The sequence below is a fragment of the Squalius cephalus genome (assembly GCF_949319135.1).
Source record: "Squalius cephalus genome assembly, chromosome: 1".
Lineage (NCBI taxonomy): Eukaryota > Metazoa > Chordata > Actinopteri > Cypriniformes > Leuciscidae > Squalius > Squalius cephalus.
The window spans coordinates 2,360,711-2,381,041 of record NC_137122.1 but is presented as its reverse complement, the minus strand read 5'-3'; the positions used below and the strand labels follow the sequence as shown (position 1 = coordinate 2,381,041).

Below are 20,331 nucleotides of genomic sequence, written 5' to 3'. Positions count from 1 at the left end.
TGTTTTCATTTACTCAAATAGCTAATTTATTATAAACTTCATCTTAACTCCTTCGTCACCATTGCGTGGCTTCATTTGTCAGGTAGTTTTAGGCAAAACTTGTGGTAATAACGTTATTAGTTTAACGACCTATTTGTAATATTTGCTCTAGTCTATCTCACTTGTGTATTATAAGAAATACTGTATCACTCACCCTATAAAGCCTAAAACAATAAGAAAAGCAGTAGATAAGGCAATGGGGTTTCACTTTTATGTGTTTTTGTAGTGCTATCATGCAAGCTATGTGTTTTAAACCAAATTTGAGTATACAGAAATATTAAGTATATTTTGCATGTCTTGATGTGTCATATTTTGCAGTGTTAACAATGCACTTAAGATTGCACCCCTGTGTTAAGTACCCTTTTCTGCTTTTTTAGAGCAATTCAGGAAAAATGGGTCTGGGGAACGTAACTCCCATACAGGCACAAAATAATATACATATTTTAAGAAAATTAATACACACATCTTTGCTGAAATGTATTGTGCTGTTGTTGTTAACAAGCCATGGTTAATTTGCTCTGCCCTAGGATTGCAAGTGTCCTGGGACAGGAGAGGGAGTGAGTGGGAAACCCACTGCTGAACTTGGCCCTGGTTTGTCCTCATGGATGAGATGTTGGGGCAGAGGCATTGCACCACCACCCTGTCCTCATTGCTTCAATCCCTGAGGACAGACCAGGGCCGATTTCAGCAGTGTGTGACCAAGAAGAGGAGGAGCCAGGGGCAGCAGCAGCAGACAGAGAGGATGAGTTTTTGGACTTGATTAGAGAAGACATGGGACTGCAGAGGCGAGGAGAGCACAGGAGAGGATGGACAGGCTGTTTTCTCTTTTTGAAAGAATGATTGAGAAATGATGAATGATTGAGCAGGGAGACCCTGGTGTGCTGCTGGACCGGGATGGGCTCCACAATAGAGACCCTGGTAAGGCCTCTGCTGGTGGGACATCACTATATTAGATATTTTCACTATCCACTGAGTTGTCTACCAGTAGGTTTGCAGGGCTGACTCATGGAATAAATATTGAGATACTTTATTACACTAAAGTACTTTTAATAACCACTAATACCGCATTGGGGAAAAACTACTAGTCATATTTCAAACCTTAGTTAAGCAAAATTATCTTGCATACTCTAATGTACTTAAGGTATCAAGAGTAAAAGTAAAGGAATTCTGCAGGAAAAAAAAAAACTTGTCAGGGTTTTTATGATGTTTTACATTTATATTACTGCATATGTTGCATTTTACTTTTGAATATTTTCAAGGTTGATAAATTTAAACTATATACTTTTGTGTAGTTTAATGTAAAACAATGCATCATATTGTAAAAGAATAATTTTGTAGTGTTGCTGTCCTGTGTGGGAAAATTACTTCGAGTATTAACGAAGTATGTAGTTCCTTACATACCACCACTGGTTATTTTGAAAATTAAAGTAACAAAATGTAGGCCTATTGTCACAATATTAACAAATTGTTGCTAACTACAGCTCCGTCCCATTTCAAAGGGCGCATCTGAAGCGCTCGGACCGGTCTAGCCTACGGAGGATTGTTCTTGTCGCCTAGCAACAGTGACTGACAGCTGGCGATGACGAGCGGGAGTAACATTCGCACTGGACTTTTTATATTCAACTGGGTTTTATATTCAAATACGGTTGAAAACCTGTGTAAATATATTTACCATGGTCCATTTATGTGCATAATAAAAAGAATACACTAGCCTACAAAATCGCATCAAGGTAAGATATAAATGAACATTTGAATCTTCGGCTAAGCCGAAAGTACATGACCTGAAACATCCTTAATACCATGTCCTCCAGTAAAATATAAAACATAAAAATGACAATAGCCAATTCTGGCTCCATAGCTGTTTACTCAATTATATCAAATGAATTATCAGGATGGCAGCATACTCTCGCACCGTTGCTTGGCGCCTGGAGCGGTAATCGGGAACACCTGGCTGCGCAATTAGGAAATCCTACGGAGGCTACATGGTGCGTCCTTCGGAGGACGCATAGGCTGCATCATTTGAAGTCCGCGGCCTTAGAAGGATGCAGCCTTCACATTGGGACACAGCTGTTGTCTCCAGTTGCACACCTAAACGGCCAAATAAACAGAGATATTTCAAAATGCCAAGTCGAGTATTCCCGTAAACACAGTAGATGTATGTTCAACAACATAAAGCTTTAAAATTATTCACTTTAAGGGGTCTAAAATAAAGAAAAGAGACATTTTTTTGTTACTCCTGCACTTTATTATACTGAATGTCCTTTGTTTTTTTGATGTTGTTTTTTTGTACTTGATTGCAATAAATTTTGGTTGAAAAAATGAGAATCGTGTAAGAGAATCGTGATCTCAATTCCCATGGCGAAAAATCGTAATTCACATTTTAGCAAGAATCGTGCAGCCCTAATGCATACACACTCAAACGTACTCTCTCTCTCTCTCACACACACACACACACACACACACACACACACACACACACACATACACACACACATACACTAACAAACATACTTTCACACACAATGCTAAAAACAGAGAAAACGATTATACTTTAAAGATTTCTAATCCAACGTTAGTATTATAGCCTTCATCTTTCAGTTGAAATGGCTGATAGTTCAGAATTTACTGTTCAGTTCATTAAAATAATCATATGTCCCTCATTAGCAGTATAACTTTTTTTTTTACATGTACCATGGGAAGTTGCCACCTCTCATTCTGCTCTTGTGTGTACACAGAGTTTACTAAAAAGAAAGGTTTTGAACAACTCACTGTGTTTCCGTCCGCCGGCATTTTGTCAGTCAAAAATAGTCGATCTCCATAACAGGGAGGAGAGTAAAGATGGAAAGCTCCTAAAGCTTAGTTCAAAATAAATTTTTGTTGTTAGTGAAAATCAATATTGACCTTGTATTTGAATAAGGATCCTCATATAAGAAACAATACTAAAATTCAGAGTCAGTTCATTCGCATTCGGAGATCGACTACTGTCCTAATTACGTCTATGGAGAGTCCCTATAGTGATAGGAATACCAGTGTGTGTGCAAAGGGTGGGACTCCATGGGAAGGAATCATGATTAATTTGCTAAATTCTGCAATTTATTGTTTTTAAATGTGTAGCAAAGACAGGGTTTTCCATAGCGATGATGAGATCTCTCAGAGCAATAACAGAAGTTTTGCAGTGAATGGGTGATTTCATAACGGAGGGAAATTCTTGACTACATTTCCCAATTATCAAGTGGCTTCATCTGTATTTCTCAGCAGTAAACATATCATTAAATGCATTTAGTTACAATGCATATATATATATATATATATTTTTTTTTTTCATATTTCAAAACATTTTATGAGTCCAGTCATCAAACACAGAAAACAGAAAGACAATGTGCTGTACAAAGCAGTAACAGAAACACAACACAAGAATAAAGCAGAACTGATATATGTCTTAACACTGAAACACAACATTTCAATCAGTCTCTGTAACTGTCATACAAGGCATCAACTTTACACACACACACACACACACACACACACACACACACACACACAGTAAGACAGTCCCACTGTAAGACAGCAAAAAGTGTTAGTCGCATTGTTCATTACTGGAATATAAATACTATCTTGGCACTGTACAATAAGACATGTAGTTTTCAGATATGAATGCATTATTTTTTTATTATACCATGGAATAATGATGGTATTGGTTTTAAAACATAATCCATATAATGTATTTTGAACATTATATAATGTAATTGTTTGGAAATATGCATTCAGCAGAGGATTTAGTTATTCACACTGCACTCAGAATGTGTCAGACAGTAACACATTTTTCACTCATTTGGTTTTGTATTCACAATCAATTTTAATTGAATCATTGTTCAAGACAAAAATAATAATAATGCAGTTCTCAACAAAGGCTAGATAAAAAAGTAAATACTTGAAACTAAGAGTGGTTGAAAATAAGAATAGATCAAAATAAAAAGCACACCACATTTCAAATGAAATTCCAGATTTTCGTATATAGATAGTTTCCAGATAGATTTCCTGGGTATGATTTTGGACTCTCGAGCTCATCAGAACAGAGTATCCAGTCCATTAACGATACACTGGCCTCTTTTGTGAAGGGCAGAGCGGTCGCCCTGAAAACGCTTCAAAGACTCTTGGGTCTGATGGCCGCTGCCGACTGGGTTTGCTGCATATGAGCTATAATGCATCAAAGCTATAATGCTGACGCCACCATAGAGGTCAAGAGATACATCAATGATACATACCTCCCTCGAAGCAAAGACCCTCTCAAATACTGGCAGGCCCAAAAATTAAGTGAAATGAAAAATCACATAGGCCCAATTTATTGGCGTATTAAACATTGTATTTAGAAGGTGAGTAACAATGATGAACAGAAAGTCTTTATTGTCCTTGTATTGTGCAATACACTGAAATTTGGCCTGCCTTCTTGCTAATGACAAATATGCTTATTAAATATACAAATAAACCTTACAATGACATCCCATTGAACAAAACATTTGAATGACACAGTTGGTGTAGGAATTATTATTGACCATCAAATGGCGAAGTTAAGCACTGTGTCAAAAGCTTCGAAGCACCAACGCAGTTTGTTGTATCTAGTTAGAGTTTTCATCAGCCCCTCCTGTGGTTGTGTAACTTGCTCTCATCTGAACAACTGAGTGTTGAAACCCTGCTAGAGTTACTGTTTAGTTACACAATCCCACAGTGAAGGTTGAGTAACGTGTGTGTGAAACATGTCTGAGAAGACACATCTGCTCTGAACGATGGATATTAGCTCTGAAGGATATATTTTGCACATGAGAGTATTTCTGCTGTTAGTCTCCCTTCTTTATTTTAGCAGTTTCCTGGACTATTGTAATGCTCTCAATGACTTGACTACAGAACAACCACTGGCTCTGCTCCTCTACACCTAAACTCACTACTCCAGACCGATGTGTCTCCAGAAGCTTGTGTTCTGCAAGTGAACGGTGTCTTGTGGTGCATCATCTCAAAGAGACACAGAATCACTTTCCCAGACCTTCACCTGGACTGTTCCTGCTGGAGGAACGACCTGTCGAACTCAACCTGAGCTGATGAGGCTTTAGCCATCTTCAAGAAACGCATATATTTCATCAACACTCGACCCATTAATACTCACACTTACTATTCTATATTACGATACATTACGAGCTCATGAAGCGGAACAAACATCTCAGGAAAGGAGACTTATTAAACACAACTGCAGAGGTTTTATTAAGAAAATTACAGCAATCATTCAAAATGAAAAAAGATGCTAAAAACAGGAATGAACAGACAAGATCCAAGAATCCTCAAATCAGCTCCATCACACAGAACAGAGAGAGATTATACAGTCTGAGTCTGTCCATTACTGTATTAATATTATATTTAAAGCAGTTTACATATGAAGCGCAAGACAATGACTTTCAACACTGTAGGCAAATATATCCATAAAATCCATATAAATGAAAATAAATCTGGCTTTTTATATGTAAAAAAACCCCATCTTAAAGTCCCTGTAAAGGCAATTCTAAAAAAAAAATCTAAACACATTATAAATGTTAGAAATGTATTGCTAAATTATATTACAAAGACTGTGAACTGTGAAGTACTGAATTGTGGAGTTAGACCGTTAACAGTTTTTCACCGTTGCTGTGTTCCGGATTTTTTGGGCGAGGCTAAAACGTGGGCTCGATGCCGCACTGGAGCCCCTGAGCTCCTGGACACACCCCTACTTGATGACGCACTGGAGCCCCTGAGCTCCTGGACACGCCCCTACTTGATGACGCACTGGAGCCCCTGAGCTCCTGGACACGCCCCTACTTGATGACGCACTGGAGCCGCTGAGCTCCTGGACACGCCCCTACTTGATGAAGCACTGGAGCCCCTGAGCTCCTGGACACGCCCCTACTTGATGACGCACTGGAGCCGCTGAGCTCCTGGACACGCCCCTACTTGATGACGCACTGGAGACCCTGAGCTCCTGGACACGCCCCTACTTGATGACGCACTGGAGACCCTGAGCTCCTGGACACGCCCCTACTTGATGATGCACTGGAGACCCTGAGCTCCTGGACACGCCCCTACTTGATGACGCACTGGAGCCCCTGAGCTCCTGGACACGCCCCTACTTGATGACGCACTGGAGTCCCTGAGCTCCTGGACACGCCCCTACTTGATGATGCACTGGAGCCCCTGAGCTCCTGGACACGCCCCTACTTGATGACGCACTGGAGCCCATTCGCATCAGTTTGCAACTCAATCGCGAGTTACTACTACATCCTACAGTTTGCTAGCTAGCTATGCCTTCGTCACGGAAATGCGTATTACCTGGATGCGATCACGTACAAAACAGATCTGTGTCCTTATTTAAATTTCTGAAAAACTATCATATCAACAAGAGGTGGATTAATTTTGTGAAGAGCCACCTTGATGGAGAGCTGAGGATCTGTAGTGATCATTTTACACGGGATAGTTTTATAAACTTTCGTCGGAAACAACTGGGATTCATTCACTGATAATCCGCTGTTACTGGTGAATGTGGCCGAACCGACTATCTCCCGCCTCGGCCTTCCTCCTCCCGTCACGCCGACAACTGGTGCCATCATCGGCAGTGCGTGCCCACCAATGAGTGTAAGTTGCCTTGTGTGCTTATGTTATAATTATAGTAGGTAGTCCAGGCTCGAATATGTTTGGCTTTGTAAAACAAATAAGCTGCTAGGAGCATCCTTTCCGGCTGTATCGGTGACAGTTGAGTGTGGCGAGTCGACGCCGGCAGCAAGCGTTCCCGCGAGTGGGCGTGGTTTCAGCGCAGCCAGCGGACACGCCCCCAGCGTTTGAGAGCAGAGACTACTGCTCATTTTTTCAAGATTTTGATCGCTTATTTTATGTACTTGCCGGCTTTTTTATCATTCAAATTTGGCTGGGTGGCTAATAATAAATTTTTCTGTGGTGAGACAAACTCAGAACACATACTAAATTTTGACTTTACAGGGACTTTAATCTAAACATGATTATGTCACTATAAGTGCTCAGAGTTTTTTCTCTGTTTTCTGAGGAGAAAATAAAACAATGAACAATCCTCTGTAAGTTTTGTAAATATTGCTGCAGATTGGCTCTAAACTCATCAGTATTTTATTCTAATATTGTCGGCATCTCTGTTTCCTCTGGGTGCTTCGAGTCCTTCCTCCCTGCAAAATAAAAGCATTGACTGACCTCTCGTATGTGTTTTTATCATGATTGCAGATTGTTCCAGATCAGATGAGTGTGAATCATCAGATTGTGTGCGGCTCAAAACTCACCAGCTCTTCTTGCACAGATGATCTGAAGAAGAATCACAGTAGGAGCAGCAAACACTGCGATCTCAACAATAATCACAATCACTGCAGGAAACATGAGAGGAAGAAGAGAAACTGTACATGACTGAAGTCAAGGGTATTCAACTATCAACAGTTATTGATGAAGCATTTACAGACTGACTGATAGTTTAATGTTATAAAGCTGTCAGTATAAATGAACGTGTCGTACCTCTGTATAATGATAGAGCAGTCACACTGACTTCAGTTTCTGATGCTGTATCAGCTGGATCTGTGGATCACGTCTGTTAGTTCAGTTCAACACATAATGCCACATATACACAACATCATCATCACATAATACTGGAGCTTCACATCACAGAAATGATGAATATGTGCACGAGTCTGTCATCTATTATCTTCTTACTTCACTCTCAAGCTGTCAGGAGGAGAATGACTATCGCCATTGACCAAAAATAAATCTATTTATTATTTATTTAACATCATATGTTCATATCGATCATGACATGCAGTTTGTGTTCCATCATCACAGTTTACAGTGGCAGTAGTTGAGAAGAGACTGTACTGTATTACTGTATTACTGTATTAATGTGTTACTGTATAATTTATTCCTGGTTTATATGAGAGTGAAACACAGTTGAGCTTCTGCAAATAAACCATCAGCTTGAATGAAGGACATAAGCCTTATAATTCCTAAAGCCGACCTCCTACATGGGTCATACTAGGCTTTAATACACTCGTCTGATTTATGCAATATATCATGTATGACCCATGTAGAAGGCCAATATTGGGAATTATAAGGATTGTTATGCAGTTTATGACTTTGACCACTAATATTTTACAACTCCAAAACGTATGAAGCCATCAGAAAGAGTAGAGCCAATCTGTGGAAGTTTTCACAAATCTGTCAGAAAAGAGTGTTCCCTTTCGAAAGGGAACTCTACACTACGTCAGAATGACGCTATGGGGAACGCCTCAGGAGTGACAGGTGTCTGAAATCACTATCAAATCACGGCAATCACATTGACCGGCGACAGCCCGTGAATCATTAACGTGAATGATTAATGTGCGACCTGCAAGTATAAAAGGGCGCCTTGCAATCATGACAAACATCTTTTTCGTCTTCAGGGACTGTCTGTTTGATATCGCTGGAAAAGAAAACGGCAAAGAAAGAGAAAATGAAATGCACGGAGAAGGCTGAAAGCTTCAGGAAGTGTGCGGATCCGTGCCCAAGGTATTTGACGCCGGGTGATTCACACGAACTGTGTGTTCTCTGTCTGGGCAAAGAGCATGCACAGGCGGCTCTTGAGGGAGGCTCCGCCTCTCGTCTAGCCCTCTTCTCGAGTGAGGAGGGCTCACCATCTGTACCTCGTGGCTCAGGTCCCGCTCGCGCTGAGGCAGAGCGGCGACTCGCGTCATGGGGTTCCCAGAGGGATCTCACCGATCGTCTTGAGAGGGGTGTTAACCTCTCAGATGATTCGGCGGATGACGAGGGTGAGTTGCAGGTGGATGACGAAGAGGATTTTTCTCCTACTGTTCCTGCAACAGATGCTCTTCAGGACGGGCAGGTGATGGATGATGAGGAGTTCATTCAGGTGGACCCTGAACCCTCTCAGCCACCCTGCCCCGTGTATGCTGAGCTGCTGGATGTAATGGAATGCGCCACTGACAGGTTGCAACTGCCATGGCGGCGCGTTAGGGGAGAAGTTGTTCGTGGCAGGCTGGACGATCGATTTCTCCCCGGCCATAGACCACCAGCTCAGGCGAGCCTTCCATTTCTTCCTGATCTCCATACTGAGATCGAGAGGGCATGGAAGAACCTCTGCTCGGATCCACCGACATCAGCGGGCTAGTTTCGCTGATGTTGAGGGGATCAGCGAGTATGGGTATGTGTCGATGCCGCCCATTGACGAGACGTTTGCGAACCATCTCGTGTCTGGGCGGGCGTTGGCACTGAGTGCTCCAGCCCTGCCATCCAAACCGCTCAAGACCACAGCGCGTTTGAATGGCAGAGCATACACGGCAGCGGGTCAGGCCGGTGCTGCCCTGTGCACTATGGCGGTGTTGCAGGCGTACCAGGCCGACCTACTGGGGGATCTCGACCAGGGGGCAGGGCTGTCCCCTGAGGCGGTGGCTGAGCTGCGCCGCACCACAGATCTTTCTCTCTGTGCCACTAAACAAACTGCCGCTGCGGTCGGTCGATCGATGGCGGCAACTTACACCACGGAGAGGCATCTGTGGTTGAACCTGGCTGGCATCGGGGAGAAAAAGAAGGCCTTTCTCCTTGATGCACCGGTTTCGCCCTCTGAAATTTGAGGATTCGCCCTCTGGCACCTCCGTGGAGGCGGTGGTTGGAAAGTTCAGGGAGGCGAAGGCGCGCTCAGCGGCGTTTAAGACCTGTATACCGCTGAGATCCGGATCCGAGCCCAGACAGGCGGGAGAGCCTGGCTCTTCACGACCCGAGGGCCGTAGACAGGGTCAGAGAGCTAGTGTCGCCTCTCGTGCACCCCCTCCATGTAGGAGCAGGTCACAGAGGAGGCGTGACTCCCGCAGGAAAAAGAAGGATCTGAGGGAGGTGATCCAGTACAAACGATCACAGCGTTAGTGATGGATCATCTCCTGGAGGGCTGTTACTATCCCAGCCCTCTCCTCTTTTTCCCGACTCCCCAGGCGTTTCTTACACCAGGCCTGGGGCTGGGTCTATGATGAGAACAAGGTTCTGATGGCCCGCCTCGGCTTGGTTGGTGAGAGCGCCTCTTTCAGGCATGTAAAGTGATGGACCCCAGGTTCATAAAGAACTCTCTGGCGAGTCTTCACTCCGCACGCCGCAGGTGAACTGGTTGGTTTTTAATATAATTTCTGTGTGTATACTAACACTGATTTGTATTTCTCTACAGACCTTGTTCCCTGTATAGACCTAGGGAGTCATTCTTAGAGGAGCAATGAGAGGTAAGATATTGGAACTTCAGGGCCCTGAAGCCCCCCCCCCCCCCCCCCAGCTTGTGGCTAGAACGATTTAGGGAGAAGCTCAAAAAAAAAAAGATTTTGCTCCCGTGTGAGTATGAGATGGCCTTCCTGTCATGACATTTTTATGCGTGGTGGGCCACCACTCATTTCTATTTAGCCTCAGGGCTTTTAGCCACCTAGGGATAGAGTAGTTGGTCTTCCTAAAAAAAAAAAAAAAAAAAGCTTTTTTGCTTTAGGTTTAGACTGACGCTGGTGCTTCAGATAGATCTTAGGTCTTACCTATTGGTTTGTGACCTTGGTATCCTGAGTACTTCGCTCCCCTGAGCTCTGCAAAAGAGGTGTCAGTAGGTTGAGTGTTTCACAGCCTCTCAATCAAGTAGGCTGTGGCTCCTTCGAGCCCTCAGGTAGATCTATGCTTATAGGTCGGCCCGGGTTAGGGCCGCCTCTGTAGCTGGCCTAGGCTATGTTTGGGATGTTGGAGGCGTTCTGCTAAGTATAGCTGCCGCATTCATTATGTGTTAGGCTTCCTCCCCGAGATTTCAGCCTCCTCCCTTAAATGGGAGTTGTTGGCCAAGGCCCGCCCCTTTCACTGCATTCAGGGGTGATAGAGTAATGCAGGGTGGTAGTTGAGGTATGATCCTTCAGGCGGGTCAGGCTGTCTTTCGCTCTGCGATGTGATAGTTTGCCAGACCCTGCCGAACAGAGCTACTTGTTTTTAGGCCTCTAGAGCTGGCTCCACTCAGCCCGTTGAGCTGAACCGCTCGAACGATGGGTGAAAGTTGGTTGGCTTGCAAGCAAGCTCCGCTCCCCCAGGCTGGGCACAGGACAAATCCCTGTCACCCTTTGGAGCCACTTGCAGGCCCGCTCCCTGTCTAACATTTCAGGGGCATATGGTGTTACTCCCCCGCTAACGCAGGGTAGTTTTGAGTAATCCATTCTCAACTCTGTATTATCTACCTCACACCATGATGGCTCCGGTTGAGCAGGGAGTTCTAACTACATTTCATTCCGGTATTTGAACTCCGCTCCCTTGAAGCCAGAGCATTGCCATGAGCTGATGCCCATGCATTTAGTAGGTAGGCCCTTAAAATGGGGCCTCCACTAGGCAGAGTGGCATATGTTGTACTCCCCTGCTATGAGGGTATTGCTTTTTGCTGAGTACACTGCCTTTGGCAATGTGATTAGGTACCAGGATGCTGTAAGCGCTGTAGTAACAGTTTTTCTGCCTTGAAGGCTGCACAGTTAGGTAGTAGGCCCCAGCAGGCCTCCTTGACCGGGTAGCCCCTAAAATAGGGCTCCTAGGCCAGCTCACCTTCGGTGGTTGGCCCTGGTAGTTCGGGCAGAAGGCTCACTACCGAGTAGTAGGTCTTAACAGGCCTCCTCGGAGGTGGGTCACAACATTGTGAAGCATACACTAGGACAAAACTATAGGTAAAGTTTTTTATAGTATGGTTCCAGCAGTGTTCATTAATGTAGCAGAAAGACTCGCTATCAGTTAGTAGGCTCTACCGGGCCTCCCTGTTAGGCGAGTCCCCAGCAGCAGTTACATCCAGCTGATTAGACTGTTTCAGGAAGTAGGCCTCTTCAGGCCTCCCTGAAGATGGGCTCCCACGTTTTTTGGTGGTGATCAGGTAGTAGGCCTCACTAGGCCTCCCTGAAGTTGAGCCCCCGCATACTGTGGTTGTCATGTAGTAGGCCTCTCCAGGCCTCTCTGTAAGTGAACTCGCATGCGCTGTGGTTATCAGGTAGTAGGCCTCACTAGGCCTCCCTGAAGTTGAGCTCCCACATACTGTGGTTATCATGTAATAGGCCTCTCCAGGCCTCCTTGGAAGGTTAGCTCCCACTTACTGTGTGTTTCCACTTAGCATGGTGTTTCAGGTGGTAGGCCTCGCTGGGCCTCCCTGAAGTTGAGCCCCCACATACTGTGGTTATCAGGTAGTAGGCCTCTCCAGGCCTCCTTGGAAGGTTAGCTCCCACTTACTGTGTGTTTCCACTTAGCATGGTGTTTCAGGTAGTAGGCCTCGCTAGGCCTCCCTGAAAGTGAGCTCCCACGTTTTGTGGTTATCAGATAGTAGGCTTTACCAGGCCTCTCTGAAGGTGAGCTCCCACATACTGTGGTTGTCAGGTAGTAGGCCTCTCCAGGTCTCCCTGAGTAGTTTTACTGTGGTGCTGGGTTTTGTAAGCTAGTGGCCGCTTACTTTCAGTTTAGCAGACCTTATCAGGCAGCTACCGAAGGTGAGCTTGCGCCCTGGCTCGACTCAAGTTTTATTCTCTGCTACGGGTTCCCTCCTGGAACCTCTTTATCCTGCTACAGCCTGGTTGCCTACCAGGTAGATCTAATGCTCCCCTCACTGAGGGTCAGTATGAGTATGTGGTCTCCTGAGTCTGATCAGTCGGTCGTAGGCCTCTCATGAGGCCTCCCAGTTAGATCAGTCCTTAGGCCCTCACAGGCCTCCTTAGTGTTTTGAAACACAAACACTGGGTTGATCCGTGGATCGAGTAGAGAAACTCCCCTCGCTGGCAAGGGTTGTAAAGCACTATGCTGAGTCATACTCTCCAGGATATCCCGTCTCTGAGATCCGGTCCGAGTGGTTCACTGCCTGCTTCGCAGTCCCTCGGGTTGGATGCCTTCCTGAAGGCAAGTATCCAGAGGCTCTGTCTTCGGACAGACAGGAAGTGGCCAGACTGTAGTGTCTTATATAGTGACACCAGGTCAGGCCTGCCTGGTGGCATTTCAGGTGGCACGTTCCCCTGAATAGTGACTGGCTGGGGTTCCTTCAGGTTCCCTAGCCACATTCCCTAGAAGGGACCCCTTCTAAGAAGTTGAAGTTGTGGTCCTAGGCCCTTGAGCAGGCCCAGGTAGACCTTTCACTAAACTATGTTTATGGAGGTTTTCTGTGGTATCATATAGCTTGGGCTATGACCGTAGGGAGTGCTGTCACTGACAGCCCAGTGTGACCTGGGGGTGAGTGGTTCTAGCGTTCATTTGAATTGCCGGTTCTGACAGTTGTCACTGCCTTTGGCATGCACTCCCCTTAGCATGGTGGCGTTGGTATATCGTTCCCCATAGCGTCATTCTGACGTAGTGTAGAGTTCCCTTTCGAAAGGGAACGTCTCAGGTTACGACTGTAACCTATGTTCCCTGAGAACAGGGAACGAGACACTACGTCTTCCTGCCATGCCTCGGGGCCTGCCTGCAACAGTCCCTTCAGACGATAGGATGTTTGTCAAGTTTGCAAGGCGCCCTTTTATACTTGCAGGTCGCACGTTAATCATTCACGTTAATGATTCACGGGCTGTCGCCGGTCAATGTGATTGCCGTGATTTGATAGTGATTTCAGACACCTGTCACGCCTGAGGCGTTCCCCATAGCGTCATTCTGACGTAGTGTCTCGTTCCCTGTTCTCAGGGAACATAGGTTACAGTCGTAACCTGAGACGTTTTCTCACCTGAATACTTGACAGTGTATCTGACTGAGGTCTCCAGTTGATTTCTGCGAGTAAGCTGACATCTCCACTCTCTGTTGTCATCTTCATTCAGGAGTGTTGTAGTCAGAGTGAGGATACAGAGATCTTTATCTGATGATGATAATAATATCTGATATCTGGAGTCTGTCTTCAGATCAACACCAGCCTGATTCACCCACAACAGCTCAACTCCCTTATAAATGACCCAATTATCACAGGAGAATACAGCATATGAATACAACTGACAGGAAAGAGTCACAGAGCGGCCTGGACTGATCTCAGTCTGTGAGGATGAAGATGATGATGATGATGATGGAGACACTGAAACTGAACACAAGACACAAATCACAGACTCTTCAATCATCATCTGAGTTTAAAGGGAGAATCTGCCCTTTTCAAATTGACCACATAATCATAAACTTACCATGAAGAACATGCAGAGAAACACGTGCATTAGTTACTTGTTCTCCATTCACATATTGTCTGCATCTGTATATTCCATAATCTTCTACTGTGACGTTCTTGATGTTCAGAGAGCAGTCAGACTCCAGACTCAGTCTCTCATGTCTCTCTGTGTCTTTATTCTTTATCCCTCTAGTAATCAGCTCAATTTCTGCTGAACGTCTGTTATAGTAGATCCATGTAGTTGATTTGCAGTCAGAAAGAGTTGTATTACAGGACAGAGAGACATTTTCACCAGAACTGATGAGCACATCTCCACTGGTTCCTGAAACACAGTATATCTCAGTGATCATTATGATATATATTAATAAATGAAACATAAAACACACCAGCATAAAAGCAGAAGTTTTAAATCATAGTATTTTTCCTGACTTAAAGCAAACAACACACTCTCCAGAATAAACTATTAGTCTTTATCAGAGAGCTGTTCAAATCACTGACACACTCTTAATATGAAGATAATTCTTCATCATCAGATGTTTGAGTGACACTATGTCCAGTATCAGGAATAATACAGTATGATCTGTGTGTATCAATACACAGCTCTGAGGTCACAACGTGAATGTGTGCAAGAATAAACTGAGCATGTTCAAATGAACTCTTTCCAGACTAATTCCACTAAATTTCTTTAGAGAAAATACAGATTTCTTTACCTGTGAGAAGTGAAGAGAGAATGATCAGTCCCAGCAGACACAGATCACACTTATCAGCCATTTTCTGTTTCTGTCAGTCCTCCTCTTCATTATATATAGTTACAGCTCCTCCTTTAAAGGAGGAGCTGATGATGTTTAACCTGTTATGCTGCAACCCCACTTTTGAAAAATCCCCAGAAATGACATACCCAAACTAAAACAGATACAGTTCATGAACCCTTTGTACTAAAAGCACAAGTATGATCTCATTTGAAAGCTGACACCTGTCAGTTTATTGTAAATGTATAATTAATTATTGTCATAATGAAAAAAATTGTTATAAATAGCTTCAAAGTTTTTGTAAAGTTATTAGAAACTTATTTTTATGAAACATTCTTATGAAAATAAAATTGAAGTTGGCACTGTATCAATCTAGAAATGCACTGCAGCTAAATCCACATGTCTAAACATTTTATATTTAAAATCTGAAGATAAGTCTAAAACTCTGTATTTAGTTAAATGTTTTTCAAGATCATATCATATGACTTTATTTTGATTAGACTCTAAAATGCTACTGATGTTTAGTCATCATTTATTCAGTCTTTTGTCTCTATTGTTTTATGGTGCAAACGATCCCCATTCAGTCTCAGTCTCCCCATGCACACATTCACACCTCTCCAGCCTGGTTATGGCTCTAAATATGCATTTCTTTTGTCTGCATTATAGTTACTAACAACTGGCTATTCACAGGCTATTCATAGGGTTTCAATCCTAATTTCTTTTATCAAAGTTCTCACTTAACATTTGAAACTGTATCAAATGTCCTTCTTGAATAAAGAAACATTTCAGTAAGCATTCCTATTTAGAAAAAAATCATAAGAGAGTAACTGCTAGTGGCAGGTGCACCTAGGGCTAGCTAGCATGTTAGCTTAGCACACCATCAACACACGCCAATTTATGAGATTAAAACCCTGTTTGTGCTCCAAACTTACTTTATAACGCAAGTCGAGTGTTTTAAATAATCTTCTATGATCTAATTTGGCTTCAGATAAAAAATCAGACAGAAAATATATTATTTTATAGTTCTGCACGATGATAATGTCTACATCGATTAGCATTACATTATAAATATAATCTATTATTATAAAAAATACCTGGCATGGCTTGAAGAACACAGGCAAATCAAATATCATTGCAATCATGTTTATAGGCCTATGTCACGAAAAAATTGAAGACCGGAAGTAAGTCTTTTAGTAGGGATACGGCTCTTCCAGTTAGCTTTCTACAATGGCAGAATCCGATAGATACCGCTAGACCAAATCTCTCCGCAACCAGCCTGAAGTCACATATGACGATGTGGTTCGGATGGTAAATGAAAACTGCTGCGTGTGTAGCCTGCCATTGTTGTTATAGCTCTAGCCATTCGCCAGTAAGGTAAACGTTTCTATGGTAACAGCGAGTTGGACCAATCTGCAGACGTTGCTGCTACGCCTAGGATTGTGGGTAGTGTAGTTTTGTTCCATAAGATCGCGGATAAAACATGTTTTTCTTAAAACAAGGTTGATTTCATACGAACTTATAGCTTCTACAGGAGCAAAAACCTTCGTTTCACAACCTCATAGCTCGTGGTCAGTCTACCTCGGATGGTTTAGATATTATGGCTGATAATCTAAATCCTTATCGAGAAATACTGTTGACCGGAAGTTCTGAATTCCTACTCCGCTGTTCCGGAAGCAGGAAGTGTGACATAGGCCTATTGTCTTCAAAACGTCTTTATCTGCATGTTACAATGATCTCTGTTAGCTTTGTGTGTGTTCGAGACTTCCTGGAATGTCACATGATTATGGCTCTTCTTCATGTTCCATATATGGACTAGTATTGTGCATAGAGCGCCCTCAGGCTGCTGGTATGAATTGAAAACACAGTACATCACAGTATCAAACGCTCATAATGATTACATCGATGCATTTGGGTATAAATTCAATAAATATTATTCCTGTCTATAGAAATATGATGTAAACCTATGAGAATATATCAATATTTCTCCAAATCTGCACATTTTTGAGCTAAAGCCCTGAGGGACGTTGTTTTATAAATCGCTGTCATGGCGACAGCACAGGAGTTTTTTTTATGAATGAAAGCGGCTGACGCGCAGGGCCGGCCCTGACCAATTTGCTGCCCTAGGCAAGATTTTACCTGGTGCCCCATGCATCACAGCCCATTTCACCCCGTCATTGTGTTCATGATTATTTAGCATATATATATATATATATATATATATATATATATATATACATATATATATATATATATATATATATATATATATATATACATATATATATATATATATATATACACATATACATACACACACACACATGGCCAAACACACACATGGTACAGGCCAAAAGTTTGGAAACATTACTATTTTTTATGTTTTTGAAAGAAATTTCTTCTGCTCATCAAGCCTGCATTTATTTGATCAAAAATACAGAAAAAAAAATAATATTGTGATATATTATTACAATTTAAAAAAATTGGTTTTCAATTTATTATACTTTAAATGATCATTTATTTCTGTGATGCAAAGCTGAATTTTCAGGATCATTACTCCAGTCTATCACATGATCCTTCAGATATCATTCTAATATGATGATTCATTATCAAAGTTGGAAACAGTTCTGCTGCTTCATATTTTTTCATAACCTGTGATACTTTTTAGGATACTTTGATGAATAAAAAGTAAAAAAAAAAAAAGAAAAAAAAAAAGAAGAAAATGTTTTAAAAATATAAATCTTTTGTAACAACAATATACTCTTACTGGTCAGTAATTTGGGGTCAGTAATTTTGTTCTTTCTTTTTTTGAAATAAATCAATACTTTTATTCAGCAAGGATGTGTTAAATTGATAAAAAGTGATTGTAAAGATGATTTATATAATTTAAAAATATTTTTTTATTTATTTTTAATAAATGCAGTTCTTTTTAACATTTTATTCATCAATTATATTAAGCAGCAGAACTGCTTCCAACGCTCATAATAAATCAGAACATTAGAATGATTTCTAAAGGATCATGTGATTGACTGGATGTCACATGTGACACTGAAGACTGGAGTAATGATCCTGAAAATTCAGCTTTGCATCACAGAAATAAATGATAATTTAAAGTATAATAAATTGAGAACCAATTATTTTAAAGGGGCATTATGCAAGTCTGAGTGTTTTTTCTCTACGAGCTCCCCCTAGTGTCTGGTAGTATAATGCTTTCAAACACTCTGTCGTAAAAACGAACTGTTGTCCCTCCCCCCTCGCCACGAGCAACCCAGCTGATCAGCTGTCAACCTAGCTGAGCAGAGGAACCGGCTATTTTTCAAAACCAGTTATGTCTACCAAGGCAAGTAAAGCAATACTTTCTTTCCAACTGATGGCGATTTTTTTATTTATTGTGTTGTCATGCATACTAGTATTTTTACCGGGAACGAACGATATGAACGAGGCGAACTACTGCTTTCGTGTTTGTTTGTTTGTTTGTTTTTGGGAGAATGGGCATGAGCATAAAAAATATATATATATATATATCGGAGGCTAATATTTGTCTAAAGTTATATTAGCAAGGTCTATAAGTTCATCTGGTAGAATGATGGTTTACCTTTGCTTGTCTAAGAAAACATCAGAACGTTTTTTCTAGCTCGATCATGTTATGTGCAACATTTTGCGTGTCTGATATTGCCTACTATCAGACGCGTTGACTTAGTTACATAAAATAAAAGTGTAAGTTACCAGGGCTCTCAAGTCTCACGCATTGGGAGTGAGACACACGCAATTCAACCAGTTCACACGCTCACACGCCACACCGTGTCTTTCTCACGCTGAAAAGGCTATGCCAACCAAGTTGGCCTGCGAGCTTTATATATAACGTTGTATACGAGGCGCAGGCACACAAAGTGAAGTTTCCTGCCGCCAGCACGTATCTCGGCCAGATTGCGTTCGTTACTAGGCAACATAGATGCGCGAACACACGGAAGTTGACGGAACATTCTCGGCCACCGTACGTTCGTTACTAGGTAACCAACAACATCGCGCGAACACACGTCGTGATGGAGAAGGTAAGTTGGAAGAAAGCTCATCTAACATTTTAAGGCTAGAACATTTAATATATAACCCATCGTATACATTATTATTGATGCAGTCAAAAACTCTACAACTACTCTGCAACCAGGCCAGAAGCTTTGGCTTAGTTTGGCTAGCTTACGTTATCTGAAACTAAGGGAAATGTTAGTGGGTATGGGAAGGAATGAAGATGTATTTCTTCATTTTATTTTAAATACATTTAAATTTGCTTATTTTATTTTATTTTAAATTATATATTATACTGTATTAATAGTCTTTCTAGTTACATTAAGGCTACATGTATTAAAGCAGAGTGCTCTGGGTAATATTTTATATCCTGTCAAAACATACATTAATCATTGCCATTGCATTTGTATTTTTCAAACACAAAACACATTTCATAAGCTGGAGTGTGTACTCTTGTGTACACACACACACACACACACACACACAGACACACACCTTAATAATACTCTAATATGTCATTTGTTCACAATCTCCCATGAACCACACAATAAATAATTATACCATTTCGACTAGACACATTCAAAATGCAAAAAGATTTGTTTTTCCAAACTGTTTGGAGCAATTTGTTATATTTTTGTATAACTTATTTGTAATTTTGAAATATAACATTAAAGAGTATATTTGATGTGATGAATTGTTCTGTCATTTATCAGATTTACCAATTGTTATAATTTCAATTTGGGCTGGTTAATTATGAACAATGGGTAAAATTGGGGGGCGGGGACATATGGGGGCGGGGCTCCATTAGGGCTCCTCCCCTAACCGCATGTGATCTCACTCCAAGCTTTTGGTAAAACTTGAGAGCCCTGCAGTTACTAATGGGACGACGGTTGAAATCCAAAGTCCACCTCAGTCACCTTGTTGTCACCCGAGAGCAACATACAGATCCAAGACAGCCTGAAACTAAGACAAGACAAGCAAAAAGCCTACTTTGACAGGCAAACGAGACTGCTTCCAGATGTCCACATAGGAGAAAGAGTGAGAGTGCAACGAGGAGATGTCTGGAAACCTGCAGGAATCATAAAAACACATGATCATACAAACTCCAGATGGGTAAACATACAGGAGAAACAGAAAACATCTTCTAAAGACTGGAGACAAAAGTCTCACAACAACAGCAACAGAGTCAACACAGTCAATAGCCGCGTTTCCATTACTCTTCAAATTGCGCAAATTGAAATTGCGAATTGAAAATACGCCCAATGGAAACACGTAATTTTCGCAAAAACTCGCATTTATCGCAAAAAAGTTTTTACGCTCACATGAGGGGGTTTTTCAGGCAATTCGAAA

General features: G+C 42.0%; 1 protein-coding gene across 1 annotated transcript in view; it reads right to left on the bottom strand.

The window, feature by feature from the left end:
• The window catches only part of LOC307169706 (extracellular superoxide dismutase [Cu-Zn]-like), a 128,613-nt gene extending 113,626 nt beyond the window's left edge, over nt 1–14,987 (bottom strand). Inside the window, exons 1-7 of the transcript XR_013823173.1 lie at nt 14,923–14,987; nt 14,232–14,534; nt 13,790–14,134; nt 7,585–7,644; nt 7,359–7,439; nt 6,289–7,247; nt 3,368–6,199 (exon numbers count right to left, since the gene is read on the bottom strand). The gene's annotated coding sequence lies outside the window, so the exon portion shown is untranslated. Of the gene's footprint in view, nt 6,200–6,288; nt 7,248–7,358; nt 7,440–7,584; nt 7,645–13,789; nt 14,135–14,231; nt 14,535–14,922 lie in introns of the transcript that reaches the window.
• Nucleotides 14,988–20,331: the final 5,344 nt, after the last annotated feature.